The sequence below is a fragment of the Eumetopias jubatus genome, unplaced genomic scaffold (assembly GCF_037043125.1).
Source record: "Eumetopias jubatus isolate StellerSeaLion01/CBP00866 unplaced genomic scaffold, mEumJub1_p1.0 scaffold_1, whole genome shotgun sequence".
NCBI classification, from domain to species: Eukaryota; Metazoa; Chordata; class Mammalia; order Carnivora; family Otariidae; genus Eumetopias; species Eumetopias jubatus.
Genome location: NW_028274807.1, coordinates 182,857,712 through 182,879,413, shown reverse-complemented (window position 1 = coordinate 182,879,413; position 21,702 = coordinate 182,857,712). Strand labels below are relative to the sequence as shown.

The following is a 21,702-nucleotide window of genomic DNA, read 5'->3' as shown; positions in this document are numbered from 1 at the left end:
CATGACCTGGGGATCATGACCTAATCTGAAACCAAGAGTCAGACACTTAACTGACTGAGCCACCCAGGAACTCTGAGGATAGATGAGTTTTGAAAGCAAGAAGAGACGATGCTGGGTAGAGAGTACAGACCCAGTTAAGTTACCATCAGAGTGTCCCTAATCACTGTGGAAACACGGGCACTCATATATGTTTGTGCAATGACAGAAGAGGGCCTGAGATGTAGGGAAACGAATTGAAAGAAAAGGTCCCCCGGATAATCTTTATTCCACAATTTAGCCAAGGGCCAGCTCTAACTAAATAAATTGAGATTCAGAGGAAATAAGGTCTTTGTAAAACAATGTGCTTGTTTGATTTACTGACTCAGTTGGGAATTATTAACCCAAGTGCCATGGTGGAAAGAGTGTAATTGTTTTTACTTATAAGAGCACCTGAGCCTCAATTGCTGGGTGCAAATAAATCTATTTCTGTGAGGCAGTGGGGGGCTCTGTGGGTTTTGTTCCTGGCTTCCTCATCTGGGCACCAGATGAACCAGCTATTCACATCCTATTCAGGAGACTAAAGTGAGGGAATTTGTTTTGAATACTTAAAAGGGTTTGCTCCTTTGCTAATCAGGGCTTGCCCAAGCAATGCCAGGGAGGAAAAGTTTGTCTTTGATGCCTCTATATTGTCCTGTAACCTACATGTTCCACTGCCTCAGAAGTCCATCACTGCAACCGTGTGTGTGTGTGTTTGCACGTGCATACCACAGCTCAAATTACCTCAGCCTTCCTTCATCTGGGTTCTCAGCCTGCTGGTTGCACTGCACATGTAGACACTGGGTGTACAAATGGCCAATGCAGCTTCAAGTCCTTGTTACCCCCAGGATGGGTGTTTTTATTTTAAAAGATACTGTTTGAGGCCATGACACCTTCCTTCGAAGGGCTGAAGCTGGAATTTCAGAGAAGCAGGAGGGTGGGAGAATATTCTGGACCAGCAGGTGAGATGATGGACCTTCCACGGAAATGGAGGGGTTGTAATTTTACAGTAAACTCCCTTTTTGTGTATGAATAGCTTTCCCTGGCCTGTGAATGTAGAGAAAGGCTTTCGCCCAGACTGCTCCTGGGCCAGCCCTCTCTTGAGCAGGGAGCAGCAGGTTTTTGTCATGGATGTCAGGCCCATATGCCTTAGAGGGAAGATAAAAGAGTTGGAGGGCCGGGCTGGAGAGAGACTGTATAATTTTATTGAGTAATATTTCTTCTTTAAATGGGCTCATGGATAATTTAATTAGCTGACTTTTGATTGCTCTTCTTAGCAGGAAAGCTCCATATAATGAAAATGTGGATTCTTCAGGTCACAGATCATCTTGTCAGGATGGATGATTCAACTTGATCCCTTAGTGCATTTTGACATAGGTTCAAATTTGTACTGACTACATGTTTCTCTTTAGTGTGTGTTTGCTCGCTTGTGCTCTCTCTCTCTGGATGTTTTTTTTTCAGCTTTGTTTGGAGAGGGAGCTAATGGTTGTAGAAAGTAAATATCTGTTTTCAACTGAGTGGACAGTAGCCAGTGAAGAGACAGGGAAACTCTTCCCAGCAGGAAGCTCTGTGACATGGTACATGTGACTCTGTCATTCTCATCAGTACTCTGTGCAGATGGCATATATCCAGTAGCAGAATTTGAGGACATTTAAATAAATGTCTCAGGTGGAAAGAGGTTTTGCAACTTGATCATCCATGTGACGTAAGTAAATTTAAAAAAAATGGTGCTTGATAAATTTCTCTGTTCATATGGACTTTCCATAGCAAGAATTGTGCATTTAATCCAATTTGTGTGCCTCAAGGAGGGTAGAAAAAGAAGGATAAATCCAGAGAAAGGAGATTGGATAAGTTCAACGTGACGGGGTGGTTTCTTTATGAGAAGAAGCTAGAAAGGCACAGTGGGAGTCAGCACAGGGACACTAGTTCTGAGTAGAAATGGTAGAGCCATGCACAAAATTAGAAAGGGGCCAGGCATGATAAATGTGCACTTGTTTATCACATCCTTGAAAACTGAGGGTTTTGCTAGAAACTTGAAAGCGGTGATTTAAGACTAGAATAACGGATGCATTTTGCACAGGTCATAAGCACTATTGATCATGTGCAGCAGCTTGAAAGAGAAGTAGATTCCAAAGAAGAGCAGATAAATAAGTGAAGAGTAAAACTGTAGTTGATGATTAAAGGTACATTAAGAACATTCAGGAAACATCTCTATTTTTGAGGATGAGGTCATCTTTCTCCACAAAACACCCTTCAGGGAAGGAGGGGAAGTTGAAGCAGTGGTACAGCAAGATTTCTTTCCTTTTATGTTCCCTGGATGTATTACATTTATCCCTCATCTAAATGGCATTTTCCTCTTTATGAGCAAAGGTAAAAATGATACCTTAGGCAATATAGTCTCTCTTCTCAATCTCATGGTAGTGGTTCCAGTGCCTCCAACAAACACATAGTAGGCATAAGAAAGTGGTATTTTATTTTGGAAGCTGACAATTTATCTTTTGCTACTACATTTCTAACAGTCAAACCCTTTGGTTGACTATCACTTTTTTTTTTCTTGAATACGTTTGTCTTTGTGTAGACTGGGTGGTCTCAAACCAAGATGCTTCAGAAGGGGCCAGGCAGGCAAGTCATATGGAATATTGAGATGAATCAAGGGGATTTCCTAGGGAATGGTGGGGACTGTGGCAAACTGGAGGTCATATTCCTTTGTGAAGGGAGGCTGCTGCTACTCACTTTCAGCCAATAGTTGCCATGTGGGGCTGTGGACCCAAAGTTGTGATTCTACACAAATATTTTCAAGAGATGCCAGAAATATGGTCAAAGAAGCAAAGATTTCTGCCATTTGAAATAATGCATAGGCCCTGAAATACAACATTGTGACTTCTAAAGAATAATCTGTTAAGGGGGGAATTAACGCCAAATAAATAAACAGCAACAGCAAAGCATCAACAAAACAAAAAGCAGATTCTTGACCAAACCAACTCAAATAAAATCAACAAGTAATTAATGTCTTTCTGGATGTGTAGTACTCTCGGCTTTGTCCACTGGAAAATCTAAACCATAAGGCAAGGCATGTACTCTCTGCTAGGTGCACGTTAAGAATAGGGGCAAATGGGGCGCCTGGGTGGCTTAGTGATTAAGCGTCTGCCTTCGGCTCAGGTCATGATCCCAGGGTCCTGAGATCGAGCCCTGCATCGGGCTCCCTGCACCGAGGGAAGCCTGCTTCTCCCTCTCCCACTCCCCCTACTTGTGTTCCTGCTCTCGCTCTCTCTGTCAAATAAATATATAAAATCTTAAAAAAAATAGAAGCAAATATTTCAGTTTAGAGTAGAAAAGAATGATTCATGGTGGAAGTAATATTTGGCTTATGATTTGAAATATGAATATTATCTGGTTCAGAGCAAAAAAAAAAAAATAATGAAGAAGCAGTCCTAATGAGTTGAATGAAGGGAGGGAAAGCCCTGTGGTATGAAGTTTCCAACTCCCTTCCTGGGACAAGGATCACTTTGATTTGAGTAAAAAGCTCATGAAAACAATTAGTTGAAGGCACTAGTTGTTGAGAGTCTTAAATGGCAGACAAAGGAGTATATACTTTATCTTCTAGTAGGTGGTTGCCAACTCAAACATCCACAGGAGCCAGGCAGGTAACCAGAAAAGAAAAAAAAATATTTTGGAGGTGGGGAGGCACTGTATCTAGATAAGAAGCAGACTCAGGTCCAGTGGATTGCTACCATGGAGAAATACAGTGCCAACCTTGCCCATGAAAAGTCTGAAATCTGGGTTTTTATTTGAAAGTTATGGTTTTTAAATGTTGGCAGCAAATTCTCATTAAAAGAGTGTGAATCAAAGCTTATTTGGAAGCTCATGTGTAAAATAAATCTAGAGCTGCTAGGTGTGGGGGTGAAGGTTACTCATGTCCCTGTCCTGAGTCTACATTCTTTCCCTTCTTGAGCCAAGGGTGGTTTTCTCACCTAGAGTGTATTTTAAATATAAGTGCTCTCTGTAATGGGGGAAGAGATAATAAACTTGACATGCCCTATAATTACAAATATGTAAAAAAATATATGCACATGGACAAGAAGTATAAAATGAAAATAGTTCTTGTGAGTAAAAAGATGATTTCATTTCAAATGTTTCCTAATATAGTGTAAAATTTAAATTAAGAAAATATTAATTAAGAAATCGTTTTAGAAGTTTAGAAATTTTTTTCCTCCAAATCAGTAGTTTAAACCTAAGAGCATTCAGGGGGTATGTGAAATTGAAAAAAAGCATAATTACATCTTTTTTTCTATTATCCTCTAATTGAAGTGTAGCATTTCTTTCCATTATGAAATGGTTAATAACTCACAGAAGCATAAGCTTTACCTCTGTGACTTTGTAACCAGTTCAAATCCCAGGTATTTTCATAGTGTTGAAATGCAGATGGCTTGAAATGAAGATTACTACAGATACTTTGAAATCACAGTTGTTAGTAGACCCGCAGTTGGATCATGTTCTTCAATGCATTAATAAAGAAGCACATATACAAACTACTATGTCACATGTTTAAAATATAATATTTCACTATAATTAGTTCCATTTTTAATCCCATATTTAATTTTAAGGTTTAAAAGCCTTACTCTGAGCAGGAGTTCATTGGCTTCATCAAGGCTCCCAAAGAGGCTCATGACATGAGAAAAATTGAGAAGCCATGCTCTGAACCAATGTAGCGGTAAAGAGGTGACTCCACCTAGGATGAGTTCCTCTAGGATGGCCTTTCTTTCTGAAAGCTTTCCTACTTGGGATAAGGACAACCCTTCCAATCAGAGTTTCCTATTGCTCATAGGAATTCAGGAGCCTTTGGGATCATTCATCACTATGACACAGAACAAAAATGAATTTAAAAATAAAGATTTTTGAAAACGTTATGATACTGAACCAGGCCCTTGGGTTCTCTCAACAATGGAAACTGACAAGAGGCCCTAATGGGAGTTCCAGGCAAGGCTTTGCTGGGACTTGTGCTTGAGCACAGGGGAGACAGCACAAAGAGAAAAGCCCTCAGGCTGCCTCTCCAGGGAGAGGCCTGGAGCAGTCCTCAGAAGCCTGAGAGTCTTAGGCGGGACAAGGGAGGGATGGGGATTTCATTTGTGCTTGTGCACTCAAAGATCATGCTTCTTCATGCATCACATGTCTAATTAACATGTTAAATCTCCACCCCTGGGTGTGATTTTTAGTGTTCTACTGAGAGAGAAAATAGGTGAAAGGTCAGTGCTGGGGTCCATCTTGGTGCAGATTGGTTTGGTCTGGCACTCGAATTCAAGTTCCCTTTTATGTGAATATCCTACATCCACATTCCATGAGATCTATTGCTTGGGAGGAAGGTGTTTCTCAGCGTCCATAGTCTCTCATGGTTCGTCTCCCCCTTCAATTTCCCCCCCCCTTCATTTTTCTCTTCCTGCTATCTTCTTCTTAACTGAGGTTTCTAGAGGGGATGGGGGTGGGGGGATGGGTTAGCCTGGTGATGGGTATTAAAGAGGGCACGTTCTGCATGGAGCACTGGGTGTTGTATGCAAACAATGAATCGTGGAACACTACATGAAAAACCAATGTTGTAATGTATGGTGATTAACATAACATAATAAAAAAATGCAAAAAAAAAAAAAAAAGGAGGAAGGTGGCTCAGCAATTTCTTCTATAGACCTAGCCAAGGAACACTGGAATCTGTGGTTGGGGGTGAGGGGACCTGAGTCAAGTTCCTACTGTATCTCAATTACTTTGCAGTATGTAAAAACAGGGTCAGGGACAAGTTGCAGAATGTCGTTTTGTGATTGTAGCCAATCATAGTGAGGAGAGAAAAACATGATGACGTTGGACCTAAAGCTGGTCAAGCTGGATCATGTAAAAACCGTTTAAGAACATATTTTCTCCAAAAACGAGAAAAGCGTCAAACATTCTGGATAGTTGCTGGGGGAGGGGGAGGACTCCCAGCTCTTTTAGAGAAACTATCTTCAGAAGCATGTTTTTTCACCTGTGTGGTGATTAAAGGACAGAGTTTCCATCTCCCATGGAAATGTACTGACTGTGACCAAATTAGCTCTGAATTTGCTATTATTTAAATGCAGTTTCTTGTATTTATTAAAATGAAGTGACTGTCATATTAAAATTGAAAAGGAGCAGTTGCACATGCAAATTATTTCTAAAGTTCAACTGCTGCTAAATGAGACGCGGTGCTCCTAAACTTAGAAATGCTTAACATAAATTATGACCTAATTAACATTTGCATGGTAATCCGGACTTCCTACAGCTTATTCTGCTAATTAACACATGACAAATGAGCACATATTAATATTTTATTGTAACATAACTTGTCCAAGAAAGCTTCTTAACTCCTTGGAAAACATTTTGTGTGTGTGTGTGTGTGGTTTTTTTTTTTTTTCCTTTTTTTGCCTGAGAAGTATCTTATTGTGGCTGATGCCATTATATAATTTTGATGATAAAATTGCTTCCTGTTGTAAATTTAATAAGAGACACAAAGGTGTAAGCTCTAGGAGTGTCTTTTTTCTTCATTTAAATTCTTTTTTTCCTTATTTAATAAATGCAACTCATTATGTTGTCTTCTGGAGCTGCGGGGTCATGAGGAAATCCAGACCCACCAAGGAGAGCAAATGGATTATAAGGCTATGGATTTTTCACTTTGCAAGTGGCTTCCTGTTGGTCATATGTTCAATGAGTTTGTGTCATCTTTTATGTCAATTACAACAGCCCTCAAATTAGTTAGGGAGGTGCTTCCATCTCCAACAGGGACAGAAAACAAGTGTCAGTGTCTATTGTAACTTTGATTGTTGTTGGGTTGCTGTTTTTCAGTTTTGATGTGTTTTCCTGGCATATTATAGGGGTTTTGGTTTGTTGTAATTTGTTTTACTTAGGTAGGATTTTCCAAGCATGATTGCAAAGTGTCTTCTTACCTGATGATATAAATTTGAGCATGTGCTCTTTGAGGTCTGGGAGAAGATTTTCTAAACAGAATGAGAGCAATGGCTGTGATGGACAATGTCCTGGGTGTTTTGGAAGCACGTTTCAAGGGCTCCTCATGAGTGATTGAGAAGGTGCCTAGTGTCTTTCCCTCTTTGTTTAAAGATATCTTTGAGGTAATTGAGTAACCTTTCTTGCTTAATGCTTAAATTGTAGTCATGGTCTCCCAAACCTATTGCTTTTGAAAAAAAAAGTTAAGGATTTATTTATTTATTTTAGAGAGAGAGAGAATATGAGCAGGGGGAGAGAGAGAGGGAGAGGGAGAGAGAGTCCTCAAGCAGACTCTGTGCTGAGGGCAGATCCTGACATACGGCTTAATCCCAGGACCCTGAGATTATGACCTGAGCCAAAACCAAGAGTCAGACGCCCAACTGACTGAGCCACCCAGGTGCCCTTACTTTTGAAAATGTCTTCACCCACACTTTTGTGTTGGATATTTTCCCCCACACCAATTCTTCAAATTTGGGGGTGTCCTACAGTTTAATTCACTTCCAATGATAACTACCTGGAGTTAACATAGACCCCACAGGTTAAGGGCTCAGTCCCATAGGAATACCCCCACTTCACATACTAGTCACAAGTTCCAGGCCCCCTGTACTTCTGGTGAACTGGCTACAGATCAGAGGTTCCTATGGTCCCCTCCGCCGAGATCCACAATTTGCTAGAATGGCTCACAAAACTCAGCGAAACACTTTAATTGCTATTACCAGTTTATTATAAAGTATACAAATGAGCAGCCAGATAAAGAGGTACATGGGGTGAGGTCCAGAAGGTTCACAGACATAGGAGCTTCTATCCCCATGGAGTTGGTGTGCCCCATGCTCCTGGCACAAGAATACATTCACTAATCCAAAAGCTTTTTGAACGCCGTTTTTGAGGGATTTTTATGGAGGTTTCATTACCTAGGCATAATTGATGAAATTGTTGGTCATTGGTGATTGAACTCGATCTCCAGCCCCTCTCCCCTCTTTGGAATAGGGATTCGGGGCTGAAAGTTCCAACCCTCTAATCAAGCCTTGGTCTTTCTGGTATCCAGCCATCCTAAAGTTATCTAGGGGCCCTGAACCACCACTTATCTCATTAGTACACAAAAAGACATTCATCACTCTGGATATTTCAAGGGTCCAAGGGATTCTTGTGTCAGGAACCAGGGATGAAGACCAAATGTATATTATTATATCACAATATCATTCCTGTTGACTTCCTTCTAGTTAGAACTCACAAAAGAGCCACTTAAAGTGCTGGAGAATGCAAATTGTGAGTGGAGACGTGTGTTCCATTTAATCTATTAATATGTATGTGTGTGTGGATGGATATAGACGTATGTACATCTGTGCATTGGTAATTATATAGATGCACATATATGTATATATCTATGCATCTATCTAAACTGGAAACAACCCAAATGTCCATCAACAGGTAGATGGAGAAATAAACTGTTTAATATTGATGCAATGGGTTACTACTTAGCAATAAAAAGGGATGAACTATAGATACACGTAACAACATGAGTGAATCTCAAAATAATTGTGCCAGGGGCACCTGGGTGGCTCGGTTGGTTAGGCGACTGCCTTCGGCTCAGGTCATGATCCTGGAGTCCCTGGATTGAGTCCCGCATTGGACTCCCTGCTCAGCAAGGAACCTGCTTCTCCCTCTAACCCTCCCCCCTCTCATGTACTCTCCCTCTCTCTCATTCTCACTCTCTCAAATAAATAAATAAATCTTAAAAAAATAATTGTGCCAGACAAAAATGAGCACATACTTTATGATTTCATTTATATAAACTTCTAGAAAATATAAACCAATCTAAAGTGATAGGAAGTGGATCAGTCGTTACTTGGGAGGGAGTTGTAAGGAGAGATTTTAAAGGGGCAGGAGGAAACTATCTTGATTGTGGTAATGTTTTCACAGGTGTGTATATATATATATATGTATTAAAATCTATCAAATTGTACACTATTTACAATTTGTTTTATGTCAGTGAAGCCATATATGTGTCTGTGTGTTTGCATGTGTGTGCGTGTGTGTTCCCATTTATGCAAATAAAAAATATTAGCTCCTTGGAGACAAAGGATTTTCTCTTTTACCAACTACTATATTCCCATCACCTAGAATTGTCTCTGGCACTTAGTAAGTGCTCGGTAATTATTTGTTTAAAAAATAAATAAATGCAAAAAATGGGTATATACCTCTTTGTAGATATAAATATTCTGTTCCTTCTTTTGAATGTGTATTGTCTAAAATTATCATCATCTTTTTCTTTCTCTCAATAGAGTAGGAACGTTTCCAGATGAGATGGCTCTGGAAAATGTAAAGCAAACAAACAAACAAAAAAACCCCCAGGTGACAAAGAACTGAGCAGCACTCAGTCACACCCAATAAACAGGTAGAAGGAGAATCCAACTGTAAGTTGAAAGACAAGATTAGATAAATATTTCATGACAGGAGCTGACCACAGAGAGTTAATGTCCAAGTTTCAGGAGAAAAAACCTCTGGTGATTCTAGGAACTATGGTAAGATTTTAGAAAGGCATCAATAGCAATAGTAAAGGCAGGACAACCTGGGACCAAATGTGATGGATTCAGGGCAGAGAAGAAAAGAAGCAAAATACCAGGGAAAAACCTGGAACTGAGGAGGAGAACTCTGAGGGTGTTTACAAGCTATATGCCCCTCATGATTCTGGATTTCTGTCAGTGGAAGAGTAACATGGTTCCTTGAGGCACGTGGTCTTAAAGGAAACTTAAATAAAAATAGTCACTGGTACGGAGTCTTCAATATGGTACCAGGCTAGATGGTCAACACCACGTAGAGTAACTGGGAAATAAATTTTCTGGTTAGATTTAATTTGGAGTGAAGGGCATAGAACTTTATAGTCGGATAACTTTTTTTTCATTGTACTGGCCAGGATTCAAATTTGAGGATCACCAGTGAGATTATTTTTCCTCAAATTAACTCCAAATCTACTTTCTTGTGATATCTACATGTAGGTCCTTGTTTTACATTCTGTAACCGTCCTAAATATGTCTTCTAAATTGGTTGCTCTAAGTCATGTTTCTTCTCTTATTCTTGCGCAGCTGGATTTGGATATTAAAGTGCATGGCTTGACAGGTAATAGAAGCGCTCAGGTTTAGAAACTAGCACATTGCCTGGCACGTGTTAGACATTTACATTATTTGTAGACACAATGGTTTTATAAAATTGTTTTTATTGTGTTATTGTTGCAAGTTTAGAATTGGCATCAATATTAATTGTAAATTGCTAAACGTTATGGTCATCCATTAATGAGCTTTCCTTCCTTCCTTCCTTTTTGCCTTCTTTCCTTCCTTCTTCCCACTTATTCAACAAGCATTTATTGATGGACAGGTCTGTGCTACATACTGTGACACAAAGTTGAATGAAACCCTGGCTCTGCCATTGAAGACCTGGCAGAAGGACAGATGAGTAAACAATTATAATTAGGAACATAATCCTTCTAGTAAAGGAATTAGGAAATGCTTAAACTAAAGTGTGAAGATAGGCATGGTTACTTGTTTGTGACCAACATCATACCTCTTGTTGCTTCTTCTAATAGTTGCCTTCCTCCCAACTCTTCAGGTGGCAGAAATGTGTTTGATAGCCAGGAGATAACAACTCATTGCAGGTCTCCTGGCTCTGGTCACTGGCTACTAGGATTAAAAACTAACCCATACTAGGCAAACACTTCTGAATTAAAAATAGTGTTAGGGGCGCCTGGGTGGCTCAGTCAGTTGGGTGTCTGACTTTTGGTTTTGGCTCAGGTCATGATCTCAGGGTCATGGGATTCAGCCCTGTGTTGTGCTCCACGCTGAGCATAGAGCCTGCTTGGGGTTCTCTCTCTCTCTCTCTCTCTCTCTCTCTTTCTTTGCCCCTACCCCAATTGTGCTCATTCTCTTTCTCTCTCTCTCTCAAAAAAAAAAAAAAAAATTAAATTGACTACTGGATGTCAAGTAAGTTAAATAACTGGTTTCAATGTGTGATGCATACACAGTAACACAACGTGGAATGAGATTGGAGATTGTGCAATACCATGCTCAAAGTGTCGTTTCGTCCATCAATGACTTTAATGCACTCCCCATGGGGTTAACTTTATTGTAGATCTTCTTTTCTGGAATCAGACACCTATTTCTAGCACAGACAGATTCCTCTTGTTTATAGAAGCTGGCTACTTCTGCTTTATTTCTGCTGTTCTGAGTCTTGAGACATCACAGTATGACAATGCTGATGGCTCTAAGCTTTTAAATCTTTAATTACTCCAATTCCTGTACTTGGGGTCATGTTACTTAAGTAGGCGCCACTATTCTCAGGCATAGAGCTGCTAAAATAAATATGTATCTGTGTCTTTTCTTCTCCTGTGGTCTACCTAAAACAAACCCCAAAGAACATGGAACTGGAAACCACAAACTTCTTATTTCCTCCAAAATTATTCTTTGTCTGCTCATGAAAAGACCCCACGTGTTATGATTTTAGTAGCATGCTTGCTGTCTCCCTTTTCCCACCTGATTTTGTAGTAAATAGAAAAGTTATTCTTGTGTATTCTCCGTGGATCAAACAATAACAAAGAGACAATAAAGATAATAGTAGCCAACATTTTGAACATTTAGCATGTGAGAATCCACAAGCTAAGTACCTTACACATGTATCTGATTTAATCCCCCACATTGTTTCACCTAAGAATATACTATAGAGTTTGTCTGTAATGCAGAGTCTTAGCTCTGCCCTTGGAGATTTTAAATCAGTAGGTCTGGGGTTAGGTGCAGGACTCTGCATTTTTTGGATGGTTTTAAGAAAAGGAGTAACTTGAACCCTGAAGTTTTTAACACACATGCTGAATCATTCTGACGAAGGTATTGCTAAGACTGCCCTTTGGGAAACAATGGTGTATATGCAATATAACCAATAAATTGCTAGGATGGAAAATAAGAGCCTGGGTCTGCCAATAACCGTGTCTTATTAGTGGGATAGGTAGGGTGATAACTGGTAAATCAATGAAGGCTTCCTAGAAGAGGTGAGATGAAGTGGTAAGGAAGGGAATTCTGGAGCCAGGCAGCCTGAGTTCCCATCCCAGCTGTGCCACTTGCTAGTTGTGTTACCTTGAATAAGTCACTTTGTTTTTCTGTGTCTCAGTTTCCTCTTGTGTAAAATGGGGATAAAAATAGTACTTGACTTATGTGGTCATTGGAAGAATTGAATGTGTTAATACCTGTAATTTGCTTAGAATGGTGCCTGGAACATTGTGATATTCAATTATTTCTTCTTGTCATATTTTTGTTATTCAAGGGTATAATCCTTGAGCTGAGGCTTAAAGGTTGAGGAAAAGTCTGCCAGGTGAATGACCAGATGTGATTTTAGCAGGTAGCATTCCCAGCAGAGTAGACGCTATGCTTAAAAGCACAGAGATGAGAAACAGCCTCATGTTGCTAGAAGAGAAAATCTGGAATGTGAGGCTAAAGAAAGAGGCAGGGGAATGGGTCCCAGAGGCCCTGGGCTTATATTGCGGATTTTAAAGTGATAGAGAAGTTTCACAGGAGTATCACAGAGCAGTATTTTTGATATCATTCTGATGGATCTGCAGAGCTTGGGTTTGAGGGAAACAGGATGACAGTCGGTGTAACTAGTTAGAAGGACCTGCAGAGATCCAGGTGACAAATGGGGAAGAGATGGAACACAGGCACTAATGAAAGGATGGAGGGAGACTATTTTAAAAATATTTAAGAGATTATACTGGTCTTGATTTTATGCGGACAGATTAACAAGAAGAGAGGGACAAAATTCAGGTTTCTGTCTTGGGATTTGGGTGAACAGCAATGCCATTAACTGAGATAAAGTATAAGGGAGTGTTTGCAGATTCAGTGAGTTCAAGTTTGGGCTGTGGAGTTTGTGGTACCCATGTGATGTCCACATAAAGACATGCATGGTCATATAGCACATAGCATATAGCAGCTGGACATTACGAGTCTGAAGTTTGAGTCACTGGTGTGGTCTGGAGTTGGAACACATGGCCCGATATATACAGAAGCTCTGGTAAAGTGCAGAAAAAAAAAAAAAAAATCCACTACAAGTATAAGGCATTCAGAGCAGTGCTATCCTATTGTCATTTTCAACAATAATTAGTTTATGTTAGAATACAAAGAACTCCAATGAAATTTTTCTAAAAAGCAACACTATACTCTTTCCCCAGTTCATTAGAAGGATTTCTGAAGAGAAAACACTGTGTTCAGTGACATGCATTTAAATTCTAGACCTCCAAAGGAAATTTTCAGATAGGCCATCCTTGTTCTTGGTTAATTAGAAAATAAGTAGATAAACCAGCAGAAAAGATCTTTGGGTAGACTTTTCCATTTATTGTGGGCTTCTGGGAGGATCACTTATACCTAAGGCTTTATTATAAGAAGAAGGCATGTTTATGGATTTGCAAAATATTAGAGTAAGAAGCATCCTGATATTATATTATATGTAAAAAAAAAAAAAAAGAGGTCCCTTAAGGCTGAGTGCTTTACCCCAGATTTCACAGCAAATACACGACAGGACCAGGCACTAGGAGTGAAATCCCCTGGATTGGGGCAGTGTTCCCTGTAGACTCATTTTTCAATATTGAAATGCATATATCTTTGCACCCCTTAATTCTGTTCTTCCCTTTTTCCTATTTACCTGACAGCTTAGAAGAACATAAATTATGAATGAATATAGCACCACTGGGGTGGATATGTTGGCTTGGAAAGTTCTTCTCAGCAAAACATAGTATGCTAGTTTTAAACTGTCCCATAAAGTTTGGTAAGAAAATTCTTGTTTGTGGGGGGGGGGGGTGCCTGGGTAACTCAGTTGGTTAAGCACCTGACTCTTGATTTCAGCTCTGGTCATGATCTCAGAGTCATGAGACCAAGCCCTCCATTGGGCTCCAAGCTCAGCATGGAGTCTGCTTGAGATGCTCTCACTCCCTCTCCCTGTACCCCTCCCCAATCTTTAAAATAAATAAATAAATAAAATCTTTAAAACGAATGAAAAAGAAAATTCTGTTGGATTAAAATGTGTCCATATTTAAAAGACAAATGTCACATCCTCCTGCGCATTCTTTTCCTGAACATGTATTAATTATAATAGCAGTCATAGCAGAAGTGGTCATAGTAACTACAGCTCAATGGCTGTAGTGGGATTAATAGTGATGGTGACAGTGATGATGATACACATTTATTAAGTACTTTGTGTAGGCCAGATACTGTGAACATAAGAGGCTATACAAAAGTATAACTGAAAACTTCAATGTTCAAGTTCAAATTCCTGGGATTGTATCTCAGTGCAACCATTTCCTAGCTATATGACTTTGAGCAAATACTTCAATTCTTGACATCTCAATTTCCACATCAGGAAAGATAAGGAAAACAAAAAGTGCCTGTATGAAAGGGATGTGGTAAGACTAAAATGAAAAAATAGGTATATAAAGCATCCGGGAAAGCTTATAACCCTAACTCTATCAGGGAGTCTTTATTATTATCCCCATTATACATATTTGCAAACTGAGGCTCAGGGAAGTGAAACAATCCACAAGTCTGTCTTATGGTCGAGGTGGAATTCAAATCCAGGTCTATCTGACTCCCAAGCTTGTTCATAACCACAATTTACATTTTCTTTGGATGAATTACTTCAGTCTTGAATCTTGAGAAAGATTTTCTTTAGGTATCTCTGGATTTGTTATCCCAGGACATTTTCTTTTCTTTTTTTTTAAGATTTTATTTATTTATTTGATAGAGAGAGACACAGTGAGAGAGGGAACACAAGCAGGGGGAGTGGGAGAGGGAGAAGCAGGCCTCCTTCTGAGCAGGGAGCCTGATGCAGGGCTCAATCCCAAGATCCTGGGATCATGACCTGAGCCAAAGGCAGATGCTTAACCAACTGAGCCACCCAGGAGCCCCATCCCAGAACATTTTCAACATTGGAATGTTCCATAGAATGTTCCATTTACGAATCATCTGGAATTGTTGCAGTCAGATGCCTTTGTTGTAAGCATTAGTTTTTTGGATCATGGGTGATTGGTCTTTTCTCAGGAAACTGACAGTTGACAAAAAGTGTGTATTTTGCATGTAAGACTAGACAAAGTAGACTCAATGAAAATAGATCCAGGGTCAATAAATACTGTTATTGGAATGGTATTTAAAACTCTAAATTTGACTCCTTTTTTGTTGTTTACAGTATTGCATTGAGACTGGCCACATTGGATCCTGCTTTATACAGGTTGCATAGTTACTACGTTCCCTACTAATTGGCACTGGGGTAAAATTAGCTGCTTTTTGACTTTCCATGGAGGTCTGGGACCCCTGTGACTCTGACTCTTACTCTTAGGCTAATAGACTAGTATTAGTCGACTTCAATGAGTTTTCTTCTCTGTTCCCTTTCTATAAGCTGATTCAGAAACCAACTTGTAGTTTGTGATAAGAATATTGAAAACCTAACTAGGATGTTAGATTCAACTTTGTGGTGAAAAGATTGCTTCAGTAGCATTATAATGAATTATTTTCATGTTACACCATTTTAAGTACCAAAGACTTTAACAAGGGGGCTGTTAAAAGTAAATGCTGTTTTATTACACATAGTGAAGAAACAGCAATTAAGATTTTGTCTAAGTAAGTTAACCTTCTAACCCTTAGACATATTCCAAGTGTCTCAAGCAGGTGGAAGGGTACAGCTGATGTCAACATAACTGTGGATGGACCAAGAACCATTATCTTTCATTAAAAAAAGATCCTCCCAATCATCTAAGAAAAGTCTCCATCAGCAGAATTAAAGGATCATTATAGAAATGCAAGTTTTTTGTTGTGATTCTACTGCCATTTAAATTTTCTTGGTGTAAGATGAATGGGAAGCCAGGCCTTGAGCCCAGGTGTTTGACCCTTGGTCTGGTTGTCTTTAGGGATCAGTTTGACAAAAGAGAGCAAGACTCCAAAGTAGCCCCCACGTAAGCCATACAAGTCTTTGCATTATTCCTATTTCCTAATTCATTCTTTATTTTTTGTGACTGATGCAATTTATATAAATCTTAAATATAGAAAGAACATCAATATAGTGGTTATAAACCTGAATTTTGCTCTCTGATAAACCTGGGTTCAGGTTCTAAGAATGACATCGTCTAGCTTTATGACATCAAGTGCGTAATTGATCTCTTGAAGTCTTGTTTCCACATCTGTAAACTAGAGCCATTGAGAGTGCCTGAACTCTTTTGGTTGTTTGAGGATTGAAAGATGGAATTCAAATGAAGAAAATGAAAGTCTTAGAGCATACTCTACGTTGCTGATGATGGTGACGACAACGATGATGATGATTTCCTTTGAATAGTGTGTGCTAATTTGTTTCTGTCTGCCTTGCCCACTAAACAGTGAATGCCTTGAAGGTAGGACTGAATTATATCCATGTGTGTCTGCAGAGACAGTTTTGGCTATCTTTAAGGCAAATAAATTTAATAAATACAGGAGTGAGTTGAATGAATTGGAATTTAAGAGCAACCAAGGTCCAGCTTGTCATTACTGATTGTGGTGCTGTTTGACAGTGAGACCATCACTGGCTGTCCTGGCTTATCCATTTTTCATATATAAAGAAGGGGTATCCTCCCTGCCCTTCAGAGATGCTGTAAAAATGCATTTAACAATGCCAAATTGTACCTTAATTTGTGAAGGATTACTATTAGATATTAATTGCGTTCATAGACTACCATTTAAGTTTTTTTTTGTAGTTACAAAGTGCTGCAGCATAGAAGAACCCAAGTGAAAGAGGGTGAAGGTGATGCCCTCTGTCATGTTCATACCCAATGAGAGAGTGCCTCTCGAATCAGAGGAGGGCTCTACCTAGCAAGAAAAACCATTGCGAGGAGTAAGAAAATTAACTGAGTCACTTAACTGCACCAAGCCTCCAAACCTCACCTATTAATTTCTAAGCACTTAGATATTTTAGGTGATACTTTTGTCTTTGAATTATCTGGACTTTAATTGCCTGTTTTCTATAGATTTTATGTGAAAATCATTTAAAATAAAATTATATGTCAAAAAGACTGGAGGTGAATGTCCGAAAATGATCATTATGTGTGAGCAGTGAGATTATAAGTGTTTTCTCTGTTCTATTTCCAAATTTGCTTTAATTTAGTCTCTTTCAGTGGCAAGGACCAGAATTATTCAGACTGGCAGAGCTGTGTGAGTCCTAGTGGCCAGCAGGTTAGTAGGACTGTCTAGGGAATCTGTGATCAGGCATCATCATGCCACTAAGGCTCATGGGAAATGGAAATGAGGGGATAGTGTTCCTGCAAACCTCCTTAATAATAGTTCCCTCTTACTCTGGCAACTGCAGGCTTCAAATACTTCATTAGTTTTGGCTTGGTGTATTTTCTTGTGCCTGGTCCATTCTCAACTAGCCTTCATTCAATCTTTGCTCAATATTTTTCTCTCTAAGCTTTTGCTCTCTCATGGTCTGTGCTTTTTCAAAAAGTCAGCTCACTCATCAAAACAAGAGTTCCTCAGTAAGTTGTCAAATATGCCCCTAAAAGTTAGCACCACTGCTGACCCTTGTAAGAGACTAAGGATTAAAATATTGCTTTCTGCAAAGCTTTGAAATGAAATTGACTTGTTTTTAGCTTTTATCCATTATCAAGAGTATATCCATCTATTCTAATAATGCATGTTTCTTCACATATTTAAAATTCCCTGGAACTCCCTAGTCACTCAGGGACTACAAAAAGGGTTTAATACAACTTTAGATATTCTGTAGTTTTAGTAGGTTTTCAATGAACTCCCCTAGTAGGAAAACTTTGATATTCTTTTGGGGCATAAGCATTCTCATTCTCATGGGGGCTTTCCCCCAGATCTCTTTCCACACTTAATGTGGTAAAGCTGCAGCCCACTATACATCTCTGCCTGAACAGATGTGCCCAACATGGAAAGCTCTAGCCTCAGGTCTTGATCTTTATTGCAGAAGCTGAGCAATAATTTTGGTTTTTGAGAAAACCAACATCTGATATTTGATGAAATTCACAATTCTCCCTACTGCCCCGAAGGCATTTTCTCTCCTCACAAGAGGCGCAGCCCATTTATTTGTAAATACCAAAATGGCCAGTCATTAACCAAGACATCTGGAAGCAGAAGATTACCTGATGTTCTGATCTGATTAGCAGTCCAGGATGAAAACCTCTGAAGGTCACTTCCTCTCCTATCCCAAAGTGTTTTATGCTCACAGACACTTCCAGAATATGGCCTAGGTCATTGAGGGCACTGGTCAGTGACTTCCTCTAGAAGAGGGGCTCGACCAATGTCAGGTGCCCATGACTGTGTAGAGCTCCAGGTCTGTTTGGAAGTTCTTGGAGATGCGAGTTATTTTCGGGGCAGGGGGTGGGGGGGGGGTGTCCATCATAATCGGCAGAGCTTCCTGTCTTTCTCTTTGCCTTTTCATTTCAGCAGTGTGAACTGTGTATTTTATATGTCTCCATGACCTGATTGTTATAGGTGTCTCTGATTGTTGCCTGTTAAAACAGCATTCTTCTCATTTTCACTTATTCTTTAGTAGCTGCATAAAAAAGCATTCTGACTATTATTTCCCCTTCTGATTTCAAAATTTATATCTGACCTGGTGGCTTTTTTTTTTTAATTATTCTGTAATGAGAATTTGGAGAAGGGAAGATGAGATATCATTATTTCCTTCTAATTTAGCCTCACCAAAAAGCAATGGCAGCTTGATGCCAATAATAATGATTTTAAAGTTGTCACAGTTGTGGCCCCATAGGCTATTATGATGTAAACCCATTTGCCCAGATAGTAGTCCAGTGGAGAGAATTCTTTAATGTTATCAGGTAACAAAAGGCTTTAGGTAGTGTTCTCATAAATGATTTACAAAAAGAATCTTTCCCCTTGATCAGGACCTTTGAGGTTAACATGAGATGTTAGAGCATTATTTTGCTTACAAGATCATCATTTTATCAAAATAAAAAGGGTCTTCAACAAGATACTCCACAAATCCCAAGACAATAATTACATTCTTGGAACTGGAAATCTTGCATGTTTGCAGACCTTTTAGAGTTTGGCATTTGTGGCTTTTCGCACACTATGAAATATTTATGCATTGTTCAAATAACCCTGCTTAGTTACCATTGGATACCTACTGTTGTACAGGAATTGCATTTAGAAAGGAATTCAATCTGATTTGCAAAATCCATAAAGCTTTCATACCCAGATACTTCAGTAGAAATCCTTTTGAGACAATGGTTGAAAATGCTGGGAAATAGATGTTCATTTGGTTTGGAGGGCTTTTTGTTATTGTGGTCATAAAAGAAAATAATTACTCTCACTATTTTGCATTTAATTTAGAGGACATGACGTTGCCAATAAAATTTGACTATGTGCTAGACATTTTTTAAAGCAAGGATTGATGTTCAAGCAAGCAATTCATTTTATTAATACATAAACATAAAAAATAGATTATTTATAATTATCACCTCGAGAAAACATTTTTAGAAAATACCCTTTCGGATTTTTTGGTCTTGTTTTTCTTTCTTGTCACCTTTTCATTCTTGTTTCCCTCCTTTTCTTCCTCTTTTATTTCTTCCCCTCTTCCTCCTGCTCTCCCTCCCTTCCTCCTCTTCAACCAGCCATTTTTGTATTTAAAACATAATATTAAGCATAAACTTTTCATAATTTGCTTTTGTAATGAAGCCACATGTTTTCAATGTCTTCCAAGCCAGTAAATACATTTCTACTTCATCGGAGTTTTATTTCATTGTATAAATGTTCCATAAATTATATATCAAATCTCTTACTACTGGGCATTGATATTATTTCTAAGTTTTGTCTATTATAAACATTTTTGTGGTAACTGGCATTCATTCAATCATTTATTCAATAAGTATTTATTATGCTAATACTACATGCCAGATTCTGGAGCTATAATGATATTAGACACAGCTCATATTTCTGTCTTCCTATGCTTCCATGATAAATAAAATAAGATTGCTTAAGTTTAGTTTGGAGTAACAACATTTATTTTGACAGTCCTTATCATCAGTTAGAAGGCCAATACTTTTGGCTATTATTTTCCAAGGTCATTGAAAGATTTTATATAAATAACATTGTATATGTGCTGCTGAAGCAAGCACAGATTTTATATAAATAACATTGTAATACAGGCCTTGAAATAATATGTACTCAGAGAGCATCCATAGCCTATATTAATTTAATTAAAAAAACAATATAGCAACTATATTATCTGACTGTCTCCACAGCCCGAGTCAAATGGTAATATCAGGAAAATACACAGCATTTATCTTTCCATTGATTTTGGTTTTATTGATCACTTGTGGTTTTGACACATACAGAGGTTTCCACTCATGACCACCAGGTAGGTGGAGACAGTGTGACATCATGTATATAGAGCACTGGCCAGGAGCCGAGAATTCTCAATATGATATTGAGCTCAACTGCTTATTAGCTACTTAACCTTTGGAGGTTATCAGATATTCTTGAGTTTCAGATTCCTGATCTGTAAAATGAGAACATGTTACTAAATAATTTCTCAGTTTCTATCAATCTAGCAATCTTTAGCTTGTAGGTTTTTCATATTTCTGCCAGAAGTTACCACTGAAATGGTCTGAGCTCCTAACATGAATACTGGTTCCATCAATCCAAGCTATGCTAAGAGATAGGGATGACAAAATAATAAATACAATGAGAGCTTTGAGCCAAGGAATGATTTGGTATTTTAAATTTTGGAAGTTTATTATCACTATGGGTGTTTGAAGAGACAGAAAGTCACAAATGGAAGTGGAAGGACCATATGGAAAAAAGCAATTCTGGTTGACAAGGTGAGAGATTACTGTAGTATCACCGGAGATGGTGAGAAATAGTCACATCCTGACTCTGTTTTGGAACTAGAGCTGTTTTTGGATATGCGGACAGCTAGCACGTAGGGTGAGAGAAAGGAGATGTTCTGGATGACTCTATTGTTGGCCTGAGCAACTAGATAGATGCTAGTTGTTGGTCACTGAGATGGAGGATACTGAGGGAGCAGAGGTTTCATGGAGGTAGAGAGGAACATTGTCAGCATTTTGGTTTTGTACATTCTGTGTTTGAGGTACTTATTAGACATGGAGCTAGAGATGTTTAAATGGGGACCTGGATCTATGAGTCTAAACCTCAAGAGAGAGGACAGAGCTGGCAACTTAAATTTGGGGATTAGATTATGAGCATTGGCTAAGTGATCTTAATCAAGGCAATTAATCTTGCTATTCCTCAATTTAATCGTTTGGTAAAATGGGTATAATTTTTTAATAAACATTAAGTGACGTAATGTGAATTTTATAAAATTTTCAGCACACTGACTTGTATAATAAGTATCTGATAAATATTAGCTCCTCCTCTTCACTATGATGTTGCATGGATGGATGGATTGGTGATGAACTTATTAACCCATCTGAATACTTTTAAAACCCAACTCAGAGGCCTGACCCATCTTGGAGAAGATGGAGAAAATGTGTATTCATGTAGCTTCAGTGTAGCATATGGAGGATAAAGGAGAAAAGACAGATCCTAAATTTATTTAGATTAGAGGTTGAATAAATATGGGGTATTAATTACACTTTTCAGGGAAACCAAGCCATGAATCCCAGGGTCCATATTATCATGGTTGACTGTGCCAAAT

At 38.8% G+C, this 21,702-nt stretch overlaps 1 protein-coding gene across 2 annotated transcripts in view; it reads left to right on the top strand.

The window, feature by feature from the left end:
- TAFA1 (TAFA chemokine like family member 1) overlaps positions 1-21,702 on the top strand; it is a 505,133-nt gene that overhangs the window by 51,091 nt on the left and 432,340 nt on the right. The window lies entirely within an intron of this gene.